The sequence below is a fragment of the Pleurodeles waltl genome, chromosome 3_1, assembly GCF_031143425.1.
Source record: "Pleurodeles waltl isolate 20211129_DDA chromosome 3_1, aPleWal1.hap1.20221129, whole genome shotgun sequence".
NCBI classification, from domain to species: domain Eukaryota; kingdom Metazoa; phylum Chordata; class Amphibia; order Caudata; family Salamandridae; genus Pleurodeles; species Pleurodeles waltl.
In genome coordinates this window covers 1,078,611,224-1,078,638,434 of record NC_090440.1, presented here as the reverse complement: position 1 = coordinate 1,078,638,434, position 27,211 = coordinate 1,078,611,224, and positions in this window count along the sequence as shown.

The window sequence follows — 27,211 nt, the reverse complement described above, 5'->3', positions numbered from 1 at the left end:
GGACAACCTTTCTCCACCCAAAGTATAAATGAAATTCACAGATCACATGATACTCAAACAGGTGGTCCCTGATTATGTTATGGTCGGACAGGCAAATTTGATAGGATCAAACTATAAATTACACATCACTAAAGGTTAAAAACAAAACCTGAAGCCTAGTCACAGGGAACTCGCTACGCATTATATGATGTCAGTAGGAGGACAGACAATGCCTCTGACATTTGCAATGCACATAGCAATACCTGAAAGTGATTATTCCCTGTACAGTTTTAGAACATATGTCCATACATAATTGACTGAAATGAGGAAAAGACATTTTTTACATTCAAAATTCTATGCTTTACAGAAAATATACAAAAGGAAAGGACATATTAAAAAATATAGTAAAGGAGACAGAAAAACTAAGAAAGCCATTTGGCTCACAGAATCAGTTATATTTGAAATCCTCAATGCGACGGTCAAGATAATACTGCACATGCCCTCATCAGCCATCGTGCAGTGAGTGACCACCTGCTCTTCTGTGTGTCTAACCTCATCTCTGTTGCCATTTCTGCTCAGTGAGGGAAAAGCTGGGAAGTTTCTCTGCTTGATTTATTTTTTTAGATCACAACCACCAGTATTTGGAGTCTATCTATTCTTGTATAGCCTCCTTTGTGAATCCTGATCCACCTTGTTTTGTACAATTTTGCCTAAAGAGTCCATCATCCTGAGAGAGAAAAAAACCTCTTGTTGAAGATTATGGTCTATGTCTTTCAAAAACCTTATCCATCTTAAGAGGCTCAATATTTCTCGAGAGGCATCAGCCTCACCACTGTTTAGAAAGGTCCTCTTTGGGGAATTGTGAATACTTGCTTTGTGTTTGGACTGCTCGGTGTATGGTCTACATTGATACCCTTTCACACAAGTGTATAGATATGATTGTTTCTGAGAAAATATTCATACTGCTTAACTAGATTACACAATGCTCAAGCAAACTTACAGTTGTGTACAAAATGACAGTTTTATGCAGCTTGAGATCACTGTTGGAATGTAATCCATTCTACTTGTAGAATTTAGGTTACTTTGAATTTTGGCTACTTCACAGTTCACTGCTGCTTCTAGCAGTTATTGCACAGGGTATGGGAAACCACAATATTTGCACAAAATACAGGGGAATAATTGAGATTTTTAAGTATTTTTAAATGATCATGTTTTTATACTGCAATACAAAAATGTTGCCTCAATTTGCATTAATTTGAATTTGAAATCAATAACTCTTCAACACAATTTACTATTTTTTGGCACTACCTTTGCTTGCAGTCTTATCTGCATAGGGAATGAAGACTCTGGGGTGACTGTGCCATCTGTGATGGTTCTCTGTCGCTGCTAGCGGTTATTGCATGGGATACAGGAAACAGCATTATTTGTACAAATTACAGGGGAACAGTTGAGATTTTTAAGTGTTTTTAAATGATCATGTTTTTATGCTGAAATATGAAAAAGTTGAACTAAGTTGAATTTGAAACTGATAACGCACCATAACAATCTGGACATTTTCGACCGCCATCTTTTTTTGCAGTGTAATCATCATAGGGAGTGGACTATGTAATGGAGACTCCTGTGCGACCACACAGTGGCCGCGTGCAGTGGGCATGCAGCAGGCTTGCCAAAGGCAAGCTTGTCTGCGTCTGTTCATGCACCAACCATGCACAGCACCAGCCATGCTGCTGGTCGTCACATCGAGAGCCACAGATCATCCACTGAGAGCACAAAGATTTAAATATTCTACATGAGACAACAACTATTACAACAAGGTAAGCTGGATAACAACTGTACATTAATATGAACCCACACTGGGAGAGGGAAAGACTCTCCCTCTGCCACTATTAAAGAACCATGTGATATAATAAGATGTGGTCTCGTAAATCTGAGATCTTTAGTAAAACACTCCACAGAGAATAATTTGATGCTGGAAACCGAAAAGTGGGAATTACTGTTTGTAACAGAAACTTGGGCCTCTCATGACTTGCCCATAGACTTGGGCGAGGCTTGCCCAGCAGGCTTCAAAATACTGCATAGACCACAAGAAATCATGAAAGGAGGAGGAATGGGAATAGTTTTTGAAGAAAAGTTGAATTTCACCACTATTGCTCATGATGAACTGGTAGGTCTTGAATCAATGGCTTTACATTAAAATCCAGGAAAGGTTTTGTTTTCTAAGAAATTCTCTAGTACCGTCCTCTGGGCCCAGCAACCCCTTAACTGCAATCTTTTATAGAGGCGATTTCAAATATGGCCATTACCCATTCAAAGTTCTTCATGCTGGAAAATGTCAATATGTGGGCAGACGGGGACTTATTACTACCCTTCAAGGAACTACAAGGTTCCTGTTAAATCCTTGGACTGCGGCAATTAGTGCGTGGCTCCACTCACCAAGGTAGACATACATCTTGTTTTTTCACCAGAGGAATTATTTGTAATTGATGATATTATACCCATGTGTTCGACCGACTACTCGTTAGTAGCTTTCCACATTAAGATAAAGGAACCATATATCCTAAATATGGAATCAGCCAGAACGAAATGGAGAAGAGCCTGGCATAAACTAAATAGGCAAACACAAGGAAAGTTAATCGTTCTAGCCCTAATGTTCAATCCCAGGAGAACAGTAGACAACATCTATGAAGCCTTAGAGGAAAGAATCCTGGAAATAATAGATAAAGAAATACCTTTCAAAAATATTAAAACTAGGCTCTAAGCCCTGTGGCATAGCACACTATTGAAAACATCTAAACAAGCCTGCAAGAAACTGGAAAGAAAGTGAGGGGATTCCTATTTAGATGAGGAACAAAATACCTTACGAGTGCCATAAATTAATATAAGTGAGAGGTCTCTAAGGCAAAGCTAACCATTATGCCAATGCTATTCTAGAAGCACCTAACAGAGCCAAAAGTGTTTTTGATATCCTGCATGAATTATCCAACCCTGAATGGATGAAACAAGTGATTGTAACCTCTCAAGCTCTCTGTGATAAACTTGCAGAATTTTTCAAGAATAACATCAAAAAGATTCTTGAGGACTTTGGGAAACACAGAACAATTGACAAATCTTAGCATCAAAGATACACAAATAGAAGTGAGAAATTAAACTCCATTGACGGTCCTCCTGAAGAGGGATGCCTCCAATTTGGTGAACACTCCTGGCAGTCACTGGAGTCAGCTAGATTCTTTTGAACCTATGACTGAAGATTACTTTCGAGCAATCACACTATGCACTACATCAGGGTCACCGCTAGATCTTTTGCTGCACAGAGCTAGACAAAGACATGGTGGATGAATTAATCCCTCCACTACAAAATATATGAAATCAATTACTGGGATCAGGTATTATGCTTGAAAAAAAGCTATAGTTACCCCTATTGAAAAAGCCCTCTGTAGAGACTCTGGTCCTTAGCAAATATAGGTCAATATCATTTTTGCTTTTTCCTGTAAAAGCACTAGAACACTTTGGCCCATATTTATACTTTTTGACGCTAAACTGCGCTAACGCAGTTTAGCGTCAAAAAGTTTTGCGCCGGCTAACGCCATTCTGAAGCGCCATGCGGGCGCCGTATTTATTGAATGGCGTTAGCCGGCGCAAGCAGACCGGCGCTGCCTGGTGTGCGCGAGAAAAACCACGTACACCAGGCAGCGCCGGCGTAGGGGGAAAATGGCGCATGGGCGTCTTAAAATGGGGCAAGTCAGGTTACGTCGAAAAAATCGTCGTAACCCGACTTGCGCCATTTATTTTCGACGCCCATCCCCCATCAACATGACTCCTATCATTGTAAAGATAGGAGTCATGCCCCCTTGCCCAATGGCCATGCCCAGGGGACTTCTGTCCCCTGGGCATGGTCATTGGGCATAGTGGCATGTAGGGGGGCACAAATCAGGCCCCCCTATGCCAAAAAAAATTATTAAAAAAAAATAAAAAAATACTTACCTGAATGTCCCTGGGGTGGGTCCCTCCAGCCTTGGGTGTCCTCCTGGGGTGGGCAAGGGTGGCAGGGGGGGTCCCTGGGGGCAGGGGAGGGCACTCTGGGCTCATTTTGAGCCCACTTGTCCCTTAACGCCATGCCTGACCCAGGCGTTAAAAAGCGGCGCAAATGCGCCGTTTTTAGCCACGCCCACTCCCGGGCGTCTCTTTTGCCCGGGAGTATAAATACCACGTAAAGGCCTGGGAGTCATTTTTTAGACGGGAACGCCTCCCTTGCATATCATTAACGCAAGGAAGGGGTTCACGCTAAAAAATGACGCACATTCCGGGAACTTTGGCGCTATTCGCCTCTAACGCCATAGTATAAATATGGCGTTAGTTGGCGTTAGTTTAGCGTCGAATTTGCGTCGAAAAAAACGACGCAAATTCGGCGCAAACGGAGTATAAATACGGCCCTTTGTGAGCAAAATGTTTCCCTTCTTCTGGAAGACCAAAATCTCCTGAAAGAGGAGCAGATTGGATTTACACCAGGGCATGGCATTGGATCTGCTTTGCTTCTGGCTATGGATGAACTCTAGATGAGGGTGGATAGCGGCCAGTCAGCAGTTCTGACACTACTCAATTTATGAGCTGCTTTTGATGTGAATAATCACAAAATACTACTGGTAAGATAAGCTAAGATTGGAGTTAGTAATGCGGTATTGAATTGGATGTACTCTCACCGGTCAGTTCGCTATCAAGGGTCTCTCTGCCTCCATACTGCTCTGACTTTAAAACCATTGAACATGGAGATCCACAAGGATCAGCACTAAGCCCAATTCTTTTTAACATTTACATGAGGCCTCTAGTAACACTCAGCAAATCCCATAACATCAGGCTTGTGAACTATGCTGATGACACACGACTGACTCTATTGAAAGCAATAAGCTTGATGCTTTAGACTCCTTTCACAACTGTTTAAGACTCCTTTCACAACTATTTAAGTTATGTTGCCAACTGGCTAGATAGGAATTTCTTAAACTTCAACTGGACAAAACTGAGTTTCTGTGATGTTCAGCTAACAAAATCCCTACGTAACTCTCTTCAAACTTCTAGCCACTGACAAAAGAGGATGAGCTAAAATAATCAGAGATGGTGCACAATATGGGGGGGTCACCTTTCCCAACAAGCCATCCATGGGGAGCCATGTGCATAAAGTCGCAGGCACCTGCTCTTCACTTCTCCAAAGCCTAAGGAAACTTCTACTGCTGTTGCCATCCTAAGCAAAAACCTTGATTGTGCGAAGTGTGATACTAAGTAGGCTTGATTACTGTAATGCCCTGTTACTTGGAGTACTGCACTTCATGGAAAATAGACTGTACTGAGTCCAAGAATCAGCTGCAAAGCTAGCATTAAACAAATCAAGAAGATCATTTGCCTCCACTACAGTGAAGGAACTTCATTGTCTCACTATAAAACAAAGGATAGCCTTTAAATCTCTGTTCACAGTTTTTAAACACTTCTAGGTAAAGAAGCCTAAAAATACAGTATATGTTCCAAAGGGATGCCTTTGCTCAGCAACTTTGAATCTTGTTTGCATTTGAAAATTTCATAAAACAAGACAGGTTGGTCGAGCCTTTATGGTCAATGTGGCTCAGCTCTGGAATAATCATCCAAGACTTCAAGAGCTGCAGCTGACCAACTGCTATTCAAGCAAACCTTAAAAGCTTGGCTCTTTCTCATGAATGTATATGTCTTTGATTTGGCTTTCTCAATAGCAGTTTGCTTTTTGTCTATGTAAGGCTCCTAGGATACATGTAGTGTGACAGTGTGCTCTATAAGTGCCATGACTAAATAAGAAAAATAAACTTGCTTTGTAACCTGAATACTAAATGTTGCCAAACTATTCATACAAATAAGTTGGCAAAGATTTTTTTCATTTTTTTCTTTTCCATTATTTCTTATATATACCTTTGCTAATAAAAGTGTGTGGGTTAGAGAGGGGGAATAAGAGACTGGTGTTTGAGCAAGACATCTAGCCATCCTTGTGCTTGAGGTCTTCATGACTTGTATGCTAAACTAGGGAGTTCAGTTCTGGGTCATGTTATGACTCAAGAGATGCTTCCCATTTCTCCCAATAGGAAATGTATTCCTCTCCTTGTAGCCCATAGTAAAACATCCTGCACCATAAGAGAGGGCTGTAGTTGCAAATGGAAAGAGTGAGGTGGGAGAATTGATTAGCTGACAAAGACAAAGAAGGAAGAAATCAAGAAAAGAAAAGGAAGATAATAGCACAATGAGAGTGAGAGATGGAGGAAGAGAGAGAGAGAGGTAAGAGAAGCATGAATGGTGTGTTTGAGAGAGAGTATCAGGTGAGAGGGTCACTGAGACACCAAAGTATGGGCAAGGGAAGATAGCAGGAGGGGGATCCAAGTACAGAAAAGGTGAAAAAAGGGGACCACTGAAGGTAATGGGGAACAGAAGAATATACAGGAAGAAGGAGAGACACGATGAGGTGGAACAGAGAAGACCACTGAGAGAGAGAGAATGAAAGCAATGTGGAATGAGACAGTGGGAGTTGACGATTTATGGGAGAAAGACACAATAGAGGAAATCATAGAATATAAGCAAGAAATGTTTAGCAATTATAAAGGAAGATGAATGATTGCAACAAAATAGATTACATTAGGATGAAGTAGCTGTTTGTAGCTGAAGCTATATTTCTCTATCCATTAGGGGTTGTGTCCATTTAGATGCAAGAATGCATAAAGAGCTATATTTGTGTGACAGTCAGACTGTGTAATTCTAATGCAGAAAGTCACTGCTGAAGTAACACTTGTCACATATGCGGTGCCTGGCGATATAATAGCATTCCTTTATGTGTGAAGCATATCTTAAGTGATGCTGTGCCAGAAAGTGTAATGTCATCACAAATACTGTACTCCTGGTACAAATAATGCCCCACAGTTACTCTATTTAATTAGCAATACAGCAAAGCAAACAATGCCTTGGAAAAAATATCCCCACATGTTCAATATCATGATGTCAGATCACTTGTAAGCAGACATTAAAGAACATTTTTGGATATTATTTCAAGCATAATTTTCAGAAAGCCATTATATTTAAATGAAAATATTTGGGGGCAGATTTATGGAAAGTGGTGCTGCACCGGGTGTAGCTCCACTTTCCCTGCACCTCCTTAGCACTCCCCTCCTCTTGAGCAGACGTTAAAAGTGCTGTAAAAAATGGTGCAAGGAAATCTCATACATTTCCTTACACCATGTTTCCATCTCCCCTAATGGAGGAACGCACCCTTTGCATACATTATGCCTGGCGCAGGCATAATGTAGTGCAAAGGGTTACAGGGTGGCACAATGCACGCATTGCGCCACCCTGTAAATATGGCGTGGGGATTTCAGCCTTATTGGGACACATTAACGTAAAAAATAATTACATTATTGTGGCGCCAGGTGGCGCTAGGGCATTATAAATATGCCCCTTAGAGTATGGCTGAAGGCTACCATGCTTTGTGAAGATGCTTAATATTTCTTTTTGTAGATTCTGCTTGTTTCTTCTAAACAATCCCTGTAAAGTGAGGATCTGATGTACTACTGTTCTTTATTTTCCCATATACTACCGCTGTAGCTTTATAAACACTCAGGGCCTTATTTATACTTTTCGGTGCAAAACTGCACTAACGCAGTTTTGCACCAAAAAGTTTTGCACCGGCTTGCACCATTTTTTAGCACCAGCTGGGCACCATATTTATGGAATGGTGCAAGCTGGTGCAAAGGGTAGGCTAGCTTAAATTATTTTTACGTTTGGCAGTTTGGCAAAATAAATGATTCTGATCAGATTAGCATCATTTTTTGACGCTAAGGGGCATATTTATACTCTGTTTGCACTGAATTAGCGTCATTTTAAAAAAACTCTAATTCAGTGCAAAATCTAACTCCATATTTATACTTTGGTGCTAGACCCGTCTAGCTCCAAATTGATGGAGTTAAAATCATTTTTTGGAAGTGGAAACCTACCTTGCCTTAATGAGATGCAAGGTAGGCGTTCCCATGCAAAAAATGACTCTATGGCCTTAACGCCATATTTATACTCCCATGCAAAAATGGTGCAAGGGAGGGAGGAGGGGTCAAAAAATGGGACAAAGCTTGCTTTGCCCCATTTTTTAAGACCTGGGTCAGGGCAGGCGGTAGGGGACCTGTGGGCCTATTTCCATGGTGGAACACCATGGAATAAGCCCACAGGTGCCCGCCCCAGGGGCACCCCCACCCACACTAGAGGGACTGCGAGGATGGGGGACCCCATCCCAGGTAAGTACAGGTAAGATTGCATTTTATTTTTGAAAGTGCCATAGGGGGCCCTGAAATGAGCCCCCATGCATGGCACAGGGTGCAATGGCCATGCCCAGGGGACCCCTGTCCTCTGTGCTGGCCATTGGGGTGGTGGGCATGACTCCTGCCTTTTCTAAGGCAGGATTCATGTGGCATGGTAGGTTTAGCACCATAAAATGACACTAATCTGGTTAGAGTCATTTTTTTTACTCTAACCTGCTTAAAGCCATTTTTTGGTGCTAAACCCTCTTCTTCTATACTGCCAGCCCCACCCGACTAAGGTCATTTTTTTTTACTCTAGCCTACCCTTTGCACCGGCTTGCACCATTCCATAAATATGGTGCCCGGCTGATGCACAGAAATGGTGCAAGCCGGTGCTAAACTTTTTGGGGCAAAATTGAGTTAGTGCAGTTTTGCAGCAAAAAGTATAAATAAGGGCCAATATTTTGTAAGTTTGCGCCACATTTGTGTAAAAAAATGACGTTAATGCGGTGCAAAAAAAGTATAAATCAGGGCCTTGGTGCTAGACGGGTCTAGCACCAAAGTATAAATATGGAGCTAGATTTGCACCGAATTAGAGTAAAAAGAAATGACGCTAATTTGGTGCAAACAGAGTATAAATATGCCGCAGAGTATAAATATGCCCCTAAATATGGTGTTGAGGCCATAGAGTCATTTTTTGCACGGAAACGCCTACCTTGCATCTCATTAAGGCAAGGTAGGTCTCCACTTTCAAAAAATGACTTTAACTCCATAAATTTGGTGCTAGAGGGGTCTAGCACCAAAGTATAAATATGGAGTTAGTTTTGCACCGAAGTAGAGTAAAAAAACATGACACTAATTTGGTGCAAACAGAGTATAAATATGCCCCTCAGGGTCTCTATAGTGCTTCCCTTAATAATACCCAGTTTCTCTCTTTCAGTACTGAGAGAAAAAGAAGCAATGACAACATGTTTATGATGGTACTAAAGGTAGCAAACAAAAAAGGTGATTGTAACTAATATATGTAATGACTGGCTTCCAGTGCTGAAAGCGGTATTGGAAAGGGTGAATTAGATTGCCATTTTACTATATTGTATATAGAAGATGAGGTGAGAACATTTGTAGCTAGTAACAAAGAAGGGAGTGATTCGGATGCATGCCATGAGATTGTTCCTATTGTTTTAGTGTCTGTTTGAAACGCCCTGCGCTTACAAAAAAATCATGGGGCACACACTGAGCCCTTGTGCATCCTATCCTGTAGGATTCTGAGATATGGGAACCTGTCCTTGCTGTATTAATGAACTGATGAAGTCAGTTATAATGGACAACTACTGTAACACTTCTCTTGCATGAACAAATTATGAAGAGAGATCTGGCAAAGTAAATGCTGATATCCCTTCTTGACTCAATAAGAAAGGTATTTAATAGATTGATTTTCAATGAACTCCATAGGTATCATGCGTTACACTCAGGTTGATTTCTGTAGTAGAGCTGGTACTATTGATCAATGTTTTAATTTTTTGTTGAACAGGCAAAGTATGTAGTGTTTGAATAATTATGTTTTATAGATATAAAATCCTCATTTGACTCAGCTATCCAGTATGAGAGTGGGAGGGACATTTTCTTACCTTATTACCTCTTTGTTGTGAAGGATGCGTCTTTTCACCAATGGATGTCGGAAAATTAGTTTATTCAAAGACAACTTCTCACGCCATGATGTCCCTCTTGACCAGCTAGCAGCAACTGCCACTCTAGCTAGGTCCTGAGGTCATCGCCATGACAACAGAACCATGGTAAAACAACATTCTAATACTTGTAAGTAGTCACAATAATAAAACAAGTCACATCAGATTACAAAATACCCTCCTTCCTTCACACGTAAGAGAAAAAAACCAAGATGAAAACCTTGTACCGAAAATTACTATAGATCCTAACAATAGTAACAACTTTAGACCATAACTAAGTGTCCCCTAAGTAACATGAAAACACATACATCAGAAAACATACAAAATTATAAACATAACATGAAATCCTTTGTAAAAGAATATAAAATCTTTGTTAAGACATATAACAGATCAGTAATTCAAACATTGAACAGAAAGAGATAATTCCATCACATAGTTATATAAATAACTTGGAAGCTTTCTCATTCTTATAGGTCTTTGACTATCATGTGTTCCTACAGTGTCTCATGTAAGGAGACTATCACTTCATACACTGTCTCTCCCAGTCCTATATTTCTCATTTCACTGCTTGCAACTGGTCTATCCAGTAATTCCTGATAGTGAATTAACATATCACCACTACAAGCACATCCACAATCTCTTCTCCGTCGTTCATTGCCAGTGTAACCAAATTTAGCCCCCAGCACAAATTCCACCTTGGACTATCGGTCAAAACCACATGCTAGCTATATACTTCTTTAACCTGAAATGGTCCACACTATTTGCTCAATCCACTCCTGATGCACTCTGACCTTACCACCAACACTCCATTCGTAGCATGTTTTTGTTAGCATCTGACTGAGGTGTCCTTTGTGGGCAATATCAAACAATTTCTTCTGAACTGCAATAGGCGGAACAATCTTTTCACCTTGCATAATAATTTTCTCAACTACTATGGATAGTTCATCTATCACGTTGTTGAATGTCTAAAAAAGTTGGACAGAATACTCTCTCTTAAGGCCCCTTTTTATCATAACCTGTATTTTCTTTAATACTTCATCCTCTTCCATGACACGAGACCACTCTGTTCTGTTAATAGCTCCTCAACTCCATAGAACCACATCCTCCCTACTAGACACTGCTCCTTCCCTCTCTCACTTGTTTACACCTTTCAAATCCACACTCTTCCAATACAGCGCAGCCGTGATAGACAATCTGCTTGTACATTCCTCAAACCTGGAAACTACAAGAATGTACTTAACTCTGAAATTATACTCTTGCAGTTTTAAAGCCAATCTCCCCAGCCTTGCTGAACCTTTTCCTGCCCCACCTGAGACAACATTTTTATCAAGGGCTTATGATCAGTGCGAAGAGTAATTTTGCATCCCCAAACATATGCCCTAAGATATTGTATGCCCCAAGCTGCTGCCAAGGTTTCCTTCTCTATTACAGACAAGTGACGTTCAACAGCAGTTAAGGAACGTGAGGCAAATGCAACATTTCTTACGGAGGAGCCGGTCTTCTGAAATAACACCGTCCCAATACTAACATCACTACCATCAACAGTTACAATTATTTCCTTATTTACATCAAAAGGTGCTAGTATACCTGCTTCACATATCTCTTTCTTAATATTGTTAAAGTACGTTTACTGATCATTACCCCATGAATATGCCGTTCCCATCTTAATAAGTATTTTGAGATTCTCAGTTTTGCTTACAAAAATGTTTACAAACTTTGGGTAATACTCGATTAAACTATGGGAATATCGTAGTTGATTCTTATTTTGAGGAGTTGAGTAGGTGCTGATTTTATTTCTTCAAGTAAACGTCTTTTAGAGCTTACCCTCTCTAATGATCATTTCTAGTTAGAGAAGGAAGAGCTAGGAGGTTTCTCAGCTTGCTCTGCTCTTTATAACAGAAACATTGGTATTAAGAGTATTTATATTCCAATTGATCATCTTCTGTTAATCCTGATCCATGTTGTTCTTTTGTAGAGCTTGTTGTGAAAAATCCAGTTCTTTTGAGTGACAACAAACTGTTCGGCAATGACGGGCCACACGTTTCAGAGACCCTATTTTGGGAGGCCTGAGCTTCACTCACGTGGAGAAAGAGCCCCTTTGTGGCATTTTTATTATTTTCTTTGATTTGAGCTGAACCTTCACACTTCTCAGACAAGGCTTTTTTTTTTTAAAACGTAGGTTTACACAAGCATACATTTGCATACAGAACAATAGTTTATTCAGGGTAAAATCATTGCTAGAATGTAATCCATTCTAATATTGGAGTTTGGGCTACAGGCTTTAAATTTTGGCAACTTGCATTATATTCTGAAAACTGAAACTTCCCTCTTTTTCACATAAGTAATTTGGTGAAGTTGTTTTTTTTTCCTTTCCTAATTTAGTAAATTCTTTGGTATACATTTGTTTGATGGTGGCAAGATTACGGAAGGGAGTGAGGGACAGCATAGATGCTTTCTGGAAGAGACTTATTCTTTGTGCTGCCAAATAAAAGAAAGAAGTAACAGTGATTAGTTGTCTGATTGACGGCTCTGCACCTCCACTTTTGAGTCCACACTCAAGAGCTTTTTTTCCATTTCTGCTGAAAAGCACAGAGTAAGCTAATGGAAAAAATCATAACTAGACAATGTGGTAAACTCATAAAATAGGCAGATGCCAATTGGCCCACAGTCATTGGCATTTTGTAAAATGCAACTGTGAAGATCAAAGAGATATTGCAATTGATCTCATCTGTCATGTCAGAGTGAGTTACTCCCTGTCCCCTCGTGTGTGCATAAATTCTGTTGTGCGACCATCTCTGCTCAGAGAGGGCTAGGTTATGAGGTTTCTCCACTTGTTTTGCTCTTTAGGGCAGAAACAGTGGTCTTCAAACTCTATTGTATGATTGGAGTACTTCTCTTGTTAATACTATGCAACAGTGTTTTTTGATCTAAAAAAACAACCTTCTTGTGAGAGATAAACTTTTTTCGGGCATGACAATGCATGTCTTGGGAAGACTTTATTGGTCTTGAGAAGCTTATCATTTCTTGAGTGGCAGCAGGTTCACCCACGTGGTAAAAGACCACTTTGTGGAATTTCTAATGCTTGCTTTGAATTTGATTTGTTTTCTTGGTGGTCTGAAACAGAAAATTGTCGTCTTTTCAAAAAAGCATGTTGAGTGTAAAAAAAAAGAAAGTTTAAAAATGTATTTTTTAATTAATTAAATTAACACACAAACATACAATTGTATGCAAAACAACAGGAATATTCACTGTTTGTACAACTTAAAAGTATTGTTAGAATATAATATATTTTAATACTGAAATTTGGGTTACTAGCTTTAACTTGGGGTGACTTTATATTCTGAAAACTGAACGTTGACATGTTTTTGCACAAGTTATTTGGTGAAGTTGCTTCCATCTGTTTCCTACTTTCAACTTTTCTTTACTATATCGTAGTTGATGGTGTCAGGGTTGGGGAGGAGGAAAAAGAGGCTGCATTGATATTTGCTGGAATAGACCTATCCGTCCTACTGTTGAATGGAAGGGGGCACACAATAAGTGATTTGTTCTCTGAGGGCTCCCTCTCCTCTGCTAAGCTTTTGACTCTTCAGTCCAGAGTAATGTAGTTACTTTAAAGCTTTTCCCCATTTCTGCTAAAGAAGGAAATGTGTTCAGCTACTTGAAGAACGAAATGATAAAAACATCAGTGCAGAGTGCTGGAGTGCCAGATAGACTGAGTGTACGGAGGCAGTAAGTTTATGAGAAAGAGGAGGGAAGAACAGCAGTGAGGGAGAAAGTGGATTGGAAAACTGACACAGAGAAAGCAGGGGAGAGATAGAGAAGGGTAGTGCATGAATATGACCATGAAATTTGGAGAAGGAAACAGTAAATGGAAGGAGAGAGCAAGAATGAAAGTAAGAGATGGGAAAAGAAGACACACATCAATATAATTGGAAGGAACATTTATGCTGTCATATGAACTGATTGTCATGTTGTTAAATATTCTAATTTAGAATGATTTTATTTTAAGAATGCTATCTTTTTTCAAACAATGAATTGTCTCTTATGTGCACTTTGAGGTTATAATTGCAGGATATATATATATATATATATATATATATATATATATATATATATATAATATATATATATTAAAAACAAATACCAAATAAGGATGAAAAAGAAAGTATCATAATGGAAGACTTTGAGGAAGGCAGGAAGGGAGACAGGGAGGGCACTGTCAAGATGCATGCAGAAAGTTGATTGAATCAGTAACTTCTGTTCCATCTAACAAAGCATATAAACAACTTTAAAGCACACTCGGAGACGTGTAGAGAGTGATAGGTTATGACTGTTTCAGCTTCCCTTCTAGCTTTCTCTCCCCATCACCATCTTTATTTTTAAGATGGGCATATTGTAATAAAGAATATTGTGAACATTTGGTTTTCGCTTTTTATTTTGCTAAGGCTAATTGTCACACAAGACTGTGCCATGTTAGGAAGGTGGTGTGCTTTTGAAGGAAGAGAGTTAAGAGGCATGGAGGATAAGATGAAATAATGTCCCTCCGCTCAGAATGGAGGGGGTTCTTTGAGGAGAAGACACCCAGAGTCAGCATGATTGCCTAGATCAAAATCCAAAATAATTACATTTTATGGAGCAAAAACATTATAGATTGACTGATGAGTCATATAAAGCACTGTGTTACTTCAGACAGTTTGGCACAAGAAAGCACATTTTTCTGAGTTAAAGTCCAGTCAGCCAGGGTAAGTGGCTACCCTTTCTCACCGCACTCTATACCTGGGTACAACAGAATTCATGCAACTCAACCAGGCGGTGCCTGGTGATATTACGGAGGGACAGAATTTGAAAAGGCCAAACCAAGGAAGAAAAGACACTTAAGGGTATAACATATTTCTGGCAATTTAGCCACGTTGAATGATTGAGGACAGAGGTTGATGACCTTAACTTTCAACAATATGCATGTCTTTTTAAGCTGCTCTGGAATTTGCAACAATCGTGTCCGAAATGGAAGGCTATCACTCCTTGTACATTTTTAGAAGCATATTTGCAAAGTCCATACTGTACAAATTGTATGAAAGAAAAAAAGGGTTAGAAGATATAATGAAGAAGATTTAGGAAAGAGAGAAGAAAAACAAATGACCTAGGAGAGTCATTGACAAGCCTCACTGTAACGTTCAAGGAAACAATTCAATGACCTTGTCATCAATCTTATAGTGAGGTACACACTGATCCTCGTTGTGCTTAAACTCATCCCTGTGCCCATTTCTTCGTAAAGAGTGGTGAGTTAGGGGGTTTCTCTGTGTGCACTGCTCTTTAGGACCGAGCCTATCTATTCTTGTAGATCTGTGAGCTATGTTGTGCTCTTTTCTTTTTGTACAGCTCGGTGTAAACAATCTAACTTCTTGTGAGAGACAAACCACTTTTTGGATATGACGGTCCATGACTTTTGAAAACCTTTACTTGAGGAGCACATAATTTCTTGAGGGGTGGCAGCCTCGCACGCGTGGAGAAATGCTCACTTTGTGGAATCGTCGATATTTGCTTTGAAAATGGGCTTCTTGTTTGGAAATCTGAAACTAGAATCTTCACACCATCTCACTTTTAAGTAAGCGGACATTTTCTTAAAAAATTTAAAAAGTTTATTTAGCCAATGAAATGTCCACAGAAGCAAATAATTGCATACAAAACAAGAATAACAATCTTACGGGCAGATTTATTTCCCTGCACCCCTTAGCACCCCACTACCGCCACCATGTGTGGGCTGCATTTAAAATGCGGCGCACCATAGCGCAGAGTAGGGGCAATAGCGTTGTCTTTAATGACGCTATTGATGTGCTGTGCAGGAGTAGCACCAAATTATTGGCGCTACTCCTGCAGAGTACATAGGGCCCCTTTCTAAAGAATAGAAGGCTCTTGAGCAGGCATTAAAAGTGCCATAAAAAATGCGGTAAAAAAATCTCATAGATTTCCTTACAACATTTTTCCGGCTCCCCTAACGGGGGAATGCCCCCACTGCATACATTATGCCTGGCGCAGGCATAATGTAGCGCAAAGGATTAGAGGGTGCCACAATGCTGTAAATACGGCACAGGGATTTTGGCCTCATTGGGCCACATTAACGTCAGAATAAATTACGTTAATGTGGCACAAGGTGGAGCAAGGTGGCGCTAGGGGCCTGTAAATCCGCCCCTTAGTTTGTTGAGGTTAAAATCATCATTACACTATAATGCATTGTTACATTGAAGTTTCGGGCTACGTGCATTGAAGTATGGCTATTTGCTTTATATTATGAAAACTGAACATTGCCAACGTATCACATAAGTAATTTTGTGAAGTTGCTGTTTTTCATTTCCTAAGATACTCATTTCTTTAGTATATTGTTTGAGTTGATATTTGCAGGTTCGGGGGAACAGGCTGAACAATTAACAGGGAGCATGAATGTTTGCTGTAATAGAACTATCCATGCTGCTGTGATTGGTTTTCTTATTGAGGGTTCGTCATCTCTTTTGCTGAACCTTAAACTAATGAGTTGAAGGTCGTGTCATGACTTTAGAGCTTTTTCTCATTTCACCTTCAGGACTGAGGTGAAAAAAGGAACAGCAGAGAGTGCTAGAGTGTAGAGAATAAGTGAGCATGAGAGTAACTGGAGGGAAGGAAAGGAAAAACAGTAATGGCTTCAGAGCGGATGATAAAACTGATGGAGACACAGAGAAGGATAATACATGGATGTGACAGAAATGTAGAATGAATTATGGTAAATCGATGAAGAGGAATGAAAGACAAAGACGAAAGATGAAGGAAGATAGGGTACATCAATTGTATTCGAAACTAAATTTAGAATGTCACATGAACTGATCCTCATCTAGTGAAATAGACTGATTTAGAGTTTTCTTTTCTTTTAAGAACATATTTTACAATTTTATAAATGTAACCTTGAAGTTCTAAGTGGATGGCACATATGTATTTCAATAAATGCCATATGGGGAGAAACGGTATCGCAAGGTAAGACCTTGACAGAGGAATTTAGGAAGTGAATTCCAAACATAGGTGAGAAGGTGAGTGAGTTAATCATTTCTTACCAATCCAAAAGGAAATAAACAGTTTCAAAGCATACTCGAAGATGCCAGAAGAAGTAGCATAAGGCTGTTTCACCTCACCTTCTCTCATTCTCTCATCCCACGCCAATGTTTTCATTTATAGGTAGGAATATTAAAAAAGGAACATTGCTAGAGAGAAGGCTTGAATTCTTATTTTAGGAATGCTAATTTTCTCAAAAGAGTGTGACATTTTGGAAATGAGGTGTCTTTAGGAGGAGAAGGAGTAATAACATTGAGATGATAAGATAATACCGCTACTCTGCTCTTTCTTTAAAGCATGAGTGCCATCTTTTGAATCATTCTCAGTGTTTGCACAGGAAAATATAACTTACTGATGGGAGGACGTTGGTGTCCAGTAAAAAGGGTCCCTGAACCATTCCAGTTGCTCACTGTTTTGAGTCTGCAGGTCATTTCTCGCCAAACACTACCCAAAGATATCACAGTAATTATGTTACTCAAAAAAATGGTGCCAGATGATGTTACGAAGGGACAGAACTTGAGAGGGCCAAGCTATGGAAGACACACTTAAGGGCATGTGAGAAACTGGGGCTGATTGCAGAGGCCCCATAACTTTTTGCCCCCATTTTCCACTTTATGCTGGTGTTTTCCTGACTCTGATGGTGCCCTGGGTACTGCTAACCAGTCCCAGGGCCTGTGCTCTGATTGGCCAGCCTGCAGCAGCTTCTGCCAGGCTACTTTAATGAGGTGTGAAGTGGCCTGACTTCACACAAAGGAATGTGCTTGGGGGAGAGAATCTCCCCTCAGCAGATGGGGAAGCAGGAAGGGGGAGGGCTGCCAAACTGGTCTTCAAAGGCAGAGAAGGACATCTGGAGCACCCAGCAACACCCCCACATCCTGCAACCCCAGACAGCTAGGTGCCCCCTTGATTAGATTAGGAGAGGGCAGGAGAGGGGTGTGTTTATGATTTTTAGCCACACCAGTGGGTGGGCTCAGCCAGATCTCTCCTCCAAAAATCAGATTCATCCATTTTGGATTTTTAGAGACTATTGCCTTCTGGGATGGATTTTTGCCACACTTCCCAGGAAGTGGTCATCACAGGGGGACGACCCTGTCCCTGATTGGAGGACCAGGGCCCCCCTGCTTTTCACCCAGGAGCAAGGATAAAACTGGCAGACCTGCACCCACGCCTCAGATCCCCACCAAATTTCAAGAAGAAAGAACTACAAGGAGAAGAAGGACTGCCCTGCTGGACCCCTGGCCTGCACCTGGACCCTGCACTCAGAAAGACTGCACCAGCTGCACACTTGGGCTTCACCACAAGAAGGACTTTGCCTGGCTTCAACTGGTTCAAGGAGGGACTCCCTGTTTGCTACAGGTGAAAAATTGCTATCCAGAGTCCCCTGCACCAACTCCTGAAAAAGTGACCAGCTGACCACTGTCCAGTGGCCAAAAAGGAGTTTGCGCCAGGTGCACTCTGGGAGTTGAAGTCCGCACTTCCCAAGGACCATCACAGAACTTCTGGACCCTTGGGGTGAGCTGTGGACCCCAAAAGAACCTTAAAAGAACATCTGGGTGAAGCCCCAGAAGTTTGGAAAAGATTGGAGAAATTTTAGAAAAAAGCTCCATAAAGTGACCGACTCGACGCGGAAATTCTAGCCGGCTTGCCTCAACCGCGACCCGGCCTGACTTCGTGGTTCGTCCCGGTCAAGAAAAACATCCGAAAAAGAGACTAAGTCCGAACGTAAAAAGTTGACCGGGACCTTCCAGCCATCGTATCCGAGAAGGGCTCCACGGACGTCGGATCAAGATCCAGGTTTACCCCGGTCGAAGGATTTTCATCTCGAAAAAAACGACTAAGTCCGAAGGTAGAAATCACCACCGAGGAAACCGACTTCGCGTATCCGGACAAGGGCTCCAGGAGGTCGGATCCAACTGGCAGGTTCGTCCCGGTGAAGAAAAACTTCAAAATAAAGACTAAGTCAGAAGGTAACTTTTTAACCGAGGCTTCCCGCGACCTGTATCCGAGCAGGGCTCCATCGCGGTCGGCCTGAAAGTTTGACTTTGTCCCGGTCCTGGTGCAACCAGATGACCGATTGGCGCTTTTTGTTTCTATGCGCTAGAAAATAATAATACTTTAAAAATTCATATCTCCGGTTCCCCTGAACCGATTTTAATCGTTTTTGTGTCATTTTAAAGATAAAAATATAAGCTATTTTTATAAATTGGTTTTGGATTTTTAAACTGTTTCCTGTGTTTTATTTAATTACTGTTTTGTGATATTTGAATGCTTTACACTTTGTCTCCTAAGTTAAGCCTTGACGCTCGATGCCAAGCTACCAAGGGTAGAGCTGGGATTAATTTACTGAGACCTAACTGTACTTTTGTGGAGGTTTGTGGCTTGTTGCTAGGTGTAGGTACCTACCTGCCCTACCAATAACCCATTTTCCAACATAATTGGAAGCAGCGACGGGATCCTGTACTTGTGTTCAATATCACGTTACAGTTTTAGATAAAACAAATTAAAAATCCTTTAAATTGTCCTAGTGCAAATTTTTTTTTAATTTTTAATTTTAAATTTTTTTAAAAAAATTAATTTGGATTAATTTCAATTATTGAATTTTTGTAATTTTTCTAAATTCTTGTTTCCAATTTTTGCAAAAAGTTTTTGTTGACACAAAACTAGGGAACCATGGAGCTTGATCTGGCTAGCCTACCCACACTGACAGTAGTCCAGCTTAGGGGGTTGTGTATTGAGAGGGGGTTGCCTGCAACCACTAATCTCAGGAAGGAAATCCTGATTAAATCCCTGACAGCATGGGCTGAGGCCCAAGAGGTAGAGACAGAGGAAGCTCCAGAGGAGGAACCAAAAGAGGATGATGCTAACTCTAACCACTCAGGGGAGGAAAGGCATCAGACCCCAAGTGAGGAAGAGGAGGAACGGTCCTCACTGGACACAGTCACTAGGGGCAGACCCAAAGCTAGTGGTAGGAAGAGGGTCCTTTCAGGAGGAGAGAACCCATCCATCAGGGAAAGAGAGCTGGAAGCCCAGCTAGCCTACATAGCTTTGGAAGCAGAGAAGCTGGCCCTAGAAAAGAAAAAGTGGGCATACAAAGAGAAAAGAGATGGAAGCAGCGATAAAGAAGCTGAGGTGTCCATGGGTGGGGGAGTTTGCCCCAGATTACCCAAGGGGGTAGTTCCTGCTTATATAGAGGGGGATGACATAGATAAGTGGCTAGGGGCCTTTGAGAGGGCACTCCAAATGAGAAGGGTTAAGCCTCAATACTGGGGTTCCCTTTTGTGGGAGTTGGTCCCCAACTCAGGGAGGGATAGGCTTCTGACCTTAGGGGGGGAGGAGGCAGATTCATACCCTAGTATGAAGAGGTGCTTAGTCAAGAAGTTTGGTCTGACCCCAGAGCAATATAGAATGAAGTTCAGGGACACCCAGAAGGTCAGTACCCAGTCTTGGGTTGACTTTGTGGACACCTCACTAAAGGCACTAGAGGGCTGGATTATTGGCAACAAAGTAAATACTTATGAGGGGTTATACAATCTGATCATGAGAGAGCACATCTTGACCAATTGTATCCAAGAAAGGTTACGCCAGCATCTAGTGGACTCTAAGCTGACCAACCCTAGAGAGCTAGGGGAGGCAGCTGATGAGTGGTTGAGAACCAGGGTGGTTGTCAAGTCCCAGGGGGGAGACTCCAAGAAGGGGGGGACAGGTCCCCAAAAACCTAAGGAGGGAGGTGGTAAGCCCACCACAGAGACTCCCTCTGTACCCCAGAACCCTAAGGAGGAGGAGAGTAAATCCCACTCCCACTCTGACAAGCAGAGACAGGGAGACCCAGGGTTAAAAAAGCTCTTGGACAGTAGGGCTTGCTTTGACTGTCAGCAGACAGGTCACTTCAGAGGAGATGCAGCCTGTCCAAAGAAGGTGGTTAGCACTGGGCTGTCCAGTGTAGCCATAGAGGAGGATTCCTCAGATGATGAAGTCCTCCTAGCATTGTGCTGGGAGACAGGACCAGATGGTAAGCTGGTGATCCCTGAGGGTGGGAGTAGGCACTTCCACCACATTCAAGTGAATGGGATCCCTACCACTGGCCTGAGAGACACCTGTGCCAGTCACACTGTAGTGAGTGACCGGTTAGTGACCCCAGACATGTATGTCCCAGGAAAGACAAAGAAAGTCAGGATAGCCACAGGGGAGGTCACCTCCAAACCTGTAGCCATAGTGCCCCTAGAGAGGGAGGGTATCCTTGACTGGATTAGGGTGGTAGTCAGTGCTGACCTTCCCCTAGATTGTATCCTGGGCAATGACCTCCCAGAGGTGAGTCTGGTCACAGATGGGGTGGTCGCCCAGGGCGCCCCCCCTACCCAAAGTCCTGGGGAGTCAGTCCCTACAGTTAGGAGACAGGGGTCCCCAAGAAAAGGAAAGAAGAAAAGGAAGGGTAGGCCACTCTTAAAGAGAGTTCCAAGGAGCCAAAGGCCTTCTGCCCCAGTAGGGGGGGAGCCCAGAGTTGGCACTGGTGAGGCCTCACCTGACCCCAAGGAAGTCCTGAGTAGTCAGGCAGCTGTCCAGATGCAAGGTGTTACCCCTGCACTGACAGAAGGGAGAGTGGAAGGAGGGTGTCTGCCACAGGAGGTGGTAGCCCCCCACTCTAGACAGCAAGAGGGGTACCAGGACCCCAAAGATGCCCCTAAAGCAGCTCAGCCACCTGTCAGTGGAGAGCTTAGGGTGTGGTTCTGGGTACTGACAGCTGTCAGTAGCCTCTGCTGGGTGCTAGCCTTCCTGGCAGCACTGTACTTGGCCTGGGAGGCAGACCCCAGGGCCAATAGCAAAGTAGGCCCCCTGACCCTATTGGTCATGGTGGGGTTGCTCAAGTGTTGGGTGACCTCTTTGGGTAAGCTAGGTGTTGCCCTAGCAAAGTTAGGAGTAGGGGAGGTGGGCACCTCACTACCCAAGTTGGCAGAGAGAGAGGAGGAAGACCCCCCTAGAGGGAAGTTTCAGTTTGAAATGGGTCCTTTCATTGTTGGGGTGGGTTCACTACCCAGAGGGAGAGACCCTGACAGGAGGATGTAAGGCAGAGTAGGCCCTGCAAAGGGACAGCCAGTTTTCTTCACTGTCTTCCTCGCCTAACAAGCCAGGAAGACTCTCCCAGGGTTGGGCTGAGTCTCCTGGGCGTGTGGGCTGGGGGGGGGTTGTGTGAGAAACTGGGGCTGATTGCAGAGGCCCCATAACTTTTTGCCCCCATTTTCCACTTTATGCTGGTGTTTTCCTGACTCTGATGGTGCCCTGGGTACTGCTAACCAGTCCCAGGGCCTGTGCTCTGATTGGCCAGCCTGCAGCAGCTTCTGCCAGGCTACTTTAATGAGGTGTGAAGTGGCCTGACTTCACACAAAGGAATGTGCTTGGGGGAGAGAATCTCCCCTCAGCAGATGGGGAAGCAGGAAGGGGGAGGGCTGCCAAACTGGTCTTCAAAGGCAGAGAAGGACATCTGGAGCACCCAGCAACACCCCCACATCCTGCAACCCCAGACAGCTAGGTGCCCCCTTGATTAGATTAGGAGAGGGCAGGAGAGGGGTGTGTTTATGATTTTTAGCCACACCAGTGGGTGGGCTCAGCCAGATCTCTCCTCCAAAAATCAGATTCATCCATTTTGGATTTTTAGAGACTATTGCCTTCTGGGATGGATTTTTGCCACACTTCCCAGGAAGTGGTCATCACAGGGGGACGACCCTGTCCCTGATTGGAGGACCAGGGCCCCCCTGCTTTTCACCCAGGAGCAAGGATAAAACTGGCAGACCTGCACCCACGCCTCAGATCCCCACCAAATTTCAAGAAGAAAGAACTACAAGGAGAAGAAGGACTGCCCTGCTGGACCCCTGGCCTGCACCTGGACCCTGCACTCAGAAAGACTGCACCAGCTGCACACTTGGGCTTCACCACAAGAAGGACTTTGCCTGGCTTCAACTGGTTCAAGGAGGGACTCCCTGTTTGCTACAGGTGAAAAATTGCTATCCAGAGTCCCCTGCACCAACTCCTGAAAAAGTGACCAGCTGACCACTGTCCAGTGGCCAAAAAGGAGTTTGCGCCAGGTGCACTCTGGGAGTTGAAGTCCGCACTTCCCAAGGACCATCACAGAACTTCTGGACCCTTGGGGTGAGCTGTGGACCCCAAAAGAACCTTAAAAGAACATCTGGGTGAAGCCCCAGAAGTTTGGAAAAGATTGGAGAAATTTTAGAAAAAAGCTCCATAAAGTGACCGACTCGACGCGGAAATTCTAGCCGGCTTGCCTCAACCGCGACCCGGCCTGACTTCGTGGTTCGTCCCGGTCAAGAAAAACATCAGAAAAAGAGACTAAGTCCGAACGTAAAAAGTTGACCGGGACCTTCCAGCCATCGTATCCGAGAAGGGCTCCACGGACGTCGGATCAAGATCCAGGTTTACCCCGGTCGAAGGATTTTCATCTCGAAAAAACGACTAAGTCCGAAGGTAGAAATCACCACCGAGGAAACCGACTTCGCGTATCCGGACAAGGGCTCCAGGAGGTCGGATCCAACTGGCAGGTTCGTCCCGGTGAAGAAAAACTTCAAAATAAAGACTAAGTCAGAAGGTAACTTTTTAACCGAGGCTTCCCGCGACCTGTATCCGAGCAGGGCTCCATCGCGGTCGGCCTGAAAGTTTGACTTTGTCCCGGTCCTGGTGCAACCAGATGACCGATTGGCGCTTTTTGTTTCTATGAGCTAGAAAATAATAATACTTTAAAAATTCATATCTCCGGTTCCCCTGAACCGATTTTAATCGTTTTTGTGTCATTTTAAAGATAAAAATATAAGCTATTTTTATAAATTGGTTTTGGATTTTTAAACTGTTTCCTGTGTTTTATTTAATTACTGTTTTGTGATATTTGAATGCTTTACACTTTGTCTCCTAAGTTAAGCCTTGACGCTCGATGCCAAGCTACCAAGGGTAGAGCTGGGATTAATTTACTGAGACCTAACTGTACTTTTGTGGAGGTTTGTGGCTTGTTGCTAGGTGTAGGTACCTACCTGCCCTACCAATAACCCATTTTCCAACAGGGCATTTTACACATTTGTGGTGATTTAGTCACTTTCACTGGTTGAGGACTAGGATTGGTGAACCTCACCCTGCTCCCTCATTTAATTAAATAATACAAGTATATTTCAGCTCCTCTTGCAATGCATGTGCCCAACATAGGAGGCTTTTACAAGTTTAGGAGCATACAAGTAACAAATTATAATGAAAGGAAGAAACATTTTGCTTTTCAAAACAACTGTGCTTTCCAAAGATTTAAATAAAATACATAACTAGAAGGTATAGCAAAGAAGAGTGAAAAAATGGGGGGAGGCCACTTGGCCTACATGTCACTGGCTTTTTACAAACTCTTTTAAGGTCAAAGAAATAATGCAAATGACCTTGTGAGACATGTCGGGGTGATTTTCCCCCTGCGCATTCCTATAGTGATCTATGTGACCATTTCTGCTCAGAGAGGGACGAGTCGAAGGTTTCTCTATTTGCACTATTTTTTGGGACAAACATTTTGGCCCTAAGAATCTTATTCTTGGAGATCTTCTGTGAATTGGAACTGTATTGTTCTATAGAGTTTATTCTAAAAAATCAGCCTTCTTGTGAGAGCCAAAATAATATTTTTGTGTCAGGATGATGATCAATGTTTGATTGACATGTCTTTCGAAATCTTAATTGTTTATGACAGCCTGACTTCTCGAGAGACCTCCGCCTTACCAACGTGGAGAAAGGTCCACTTTGTTGGGTTTTGAATATTTGCTTTGGACTTGGGCTACGTGATAGGCAGTCTAAAAGTGGAACATTGACATCTTTTCACACAAGTATGTTGATTTTGTCTTTAAACATAAATGTTGTTTATTTGGATCGTCAATTGACCTAGCACATGTACATTGTTAGACCTGGCATCTTTTGGTGTGGCTTTCTAGCCTTCTATTTTGACTGTGTGCTGAACTTCATCTTTAATGGCTCTCTGCACTTTATCACTGCCGTTTAGTGCTAAAGTGCATGTGCTCTGTGTCTAAAACATGGTGGCTTTGGCTTCTCCGTGACTGGTATATTTGATGTACTGATATGTCCCTCGTAAAGTGCACTGTGTGTGTCAGGGGCCTGTAAGCCAAATGCTACTAGTGGGCCTGCAGCACTGTTTGTGCCACCCACAACAGTAGCCTTTTGAACATGTTTCCCGCCCGCCGTTGCAGAGCGTGTGTGTGCAGTTTAAACTCCCATTTCGACCTGGCAGGTGTACCTACTTGCCAGGCCCAAACCTTCCTTTTTATTACATGTAAGTGACCCCGTAGGTAGGCCCTGGTTAGCCCCAAGTCAGGGTGCAGTGTATTTAAAAAGTTGGACACATACTTTCAAGTTTAACATGTCCAGGTGTTGAAAACCCCTCACATTCATTTTTTCACTACTGAAAAGACTATCTTTTCCTAAGGCTAAGGTTGGGGTTACCTTGGAACATCTTCTAAGTGTAATTTCTAATTCGGAAAAGATAGAAAATTGGAGTTTGGTGTCTCTGGACTCTTAACTTAAAAATACATCTTAAGGTACAGTTATTTTTAAAATTGCAAGTCTGAAAATGCCAATCTCAGAAAGATCAACATAACAAACGGCAAAACTGACTCAATAATTTCATTTATGATCACAATACATAATTATCGTGACCACTTTTTAAATTTCTCATTCTGCATCACAAATCATCAAACCATTTTACATACTGCTGTCATTAGCAGAGCAACAACACATGTTTTAAAACAAATACTGATACATTCACTGCAATTCCCACATACATTAAACATCAACACATTAAAACAGTTACCAGTTAGTAAACAGAAAAAATACTAAAAAATACAAAACCACAAACATGTGAAATTCAGTGATCAGTTCTGAACAACTAATGGAGCACAAGGAAGGGTACCGTTCTTAATCCCTGCTGAATTGTTTTTTAACCTGAGAGTGTCAACATGACCGTTTCCTTTACTTAGAGGCCTCTCACAGGGGAGTAACTATTCAATTATTTTGCATCAACAATACCCTGTAGGCCTATCAATCTCTATGACATGGAAACACTGCCCAGATTTTGAGCTGCCAACACGTTTCAAACCCAATGTTGGTTTTTGGGGTTCTTTTCTGGACCCAAAACTGTAAAAAACTTGAAAAAGCACACACAATCATCTAATTCAAAAAGACATAACCTGAATGTGGGTTTGAACAAGCATTTTACTATTTGACTTACTTGGAAATACGTAGTGTCCAATCCCAGGAGGATTGTCACCCGCATTCTTATCTAAAGGTGAGAACTAAATAAAAAGGGGGCAAAGAATGGAAGGGGAGAACTCATCTTAAATGTAATATAACATGTATTATTATTTACATAAAACAGGCAATTTTTGACACTCACTTTACTTCTTTCTGTGTAAATACAGTAGAGCACAGGGAGTGCCATTTTTCTTCCTTCTGGCTGACTTCAAAAACAAAAACATAATCAAAACGGGTGTTCTGAGGGCAAATTTATCAAATGTAGGGCACCTATGGTACTTACACCTTATACCAGTTCCAGGTATCCATTATTTGTGTAGAGTAGTCAGTGTCCAGAAGCCAGGCTCTCTAGAGGTAGCTGTGAATGAGCAGCCAAAGCTTATCTAGCAGACATGCAAAGCTCATGCAATATCACTGTAGTCACACTTAGGGGCATATTTATACTCTGTTTGTGTTGAAATAGCGTAATTTTTTTTTTTTACACTATTTCAGCGCAAACTTAACTCCATATTTATATTTTGATGCTAGGCCTGTCTAGCGTCAAAATATTGGAGTTACAGTCATTTTTTGCCTGCGGAAAACTACCTTGCGTCAATGAGATGCAAAGTAAGCTTTCCCAGGCAAAAAATGACTCTGAGGCCTTTGTGCCTTATTTATCCTCCCGTGCAAAAACTGTCCACGGGAGGGAGGCAGGCCAGAATAATGGCGCTAAGCTTGCCATTATTTAACACCTGGGTCAGGGAAGGTGTTAGGGGACCTCTAGGCTCATTTCCATGGTGGAACACCATGGAATGAGTCCACAGGTGCCCTCCCTAGGCTCCAAGGACTCCCCCACCCACACCAGAGGGACAGCGGAGGATGGGGGACCCCATCCCAGGTAAGTACAGTTAAGTAATGGTA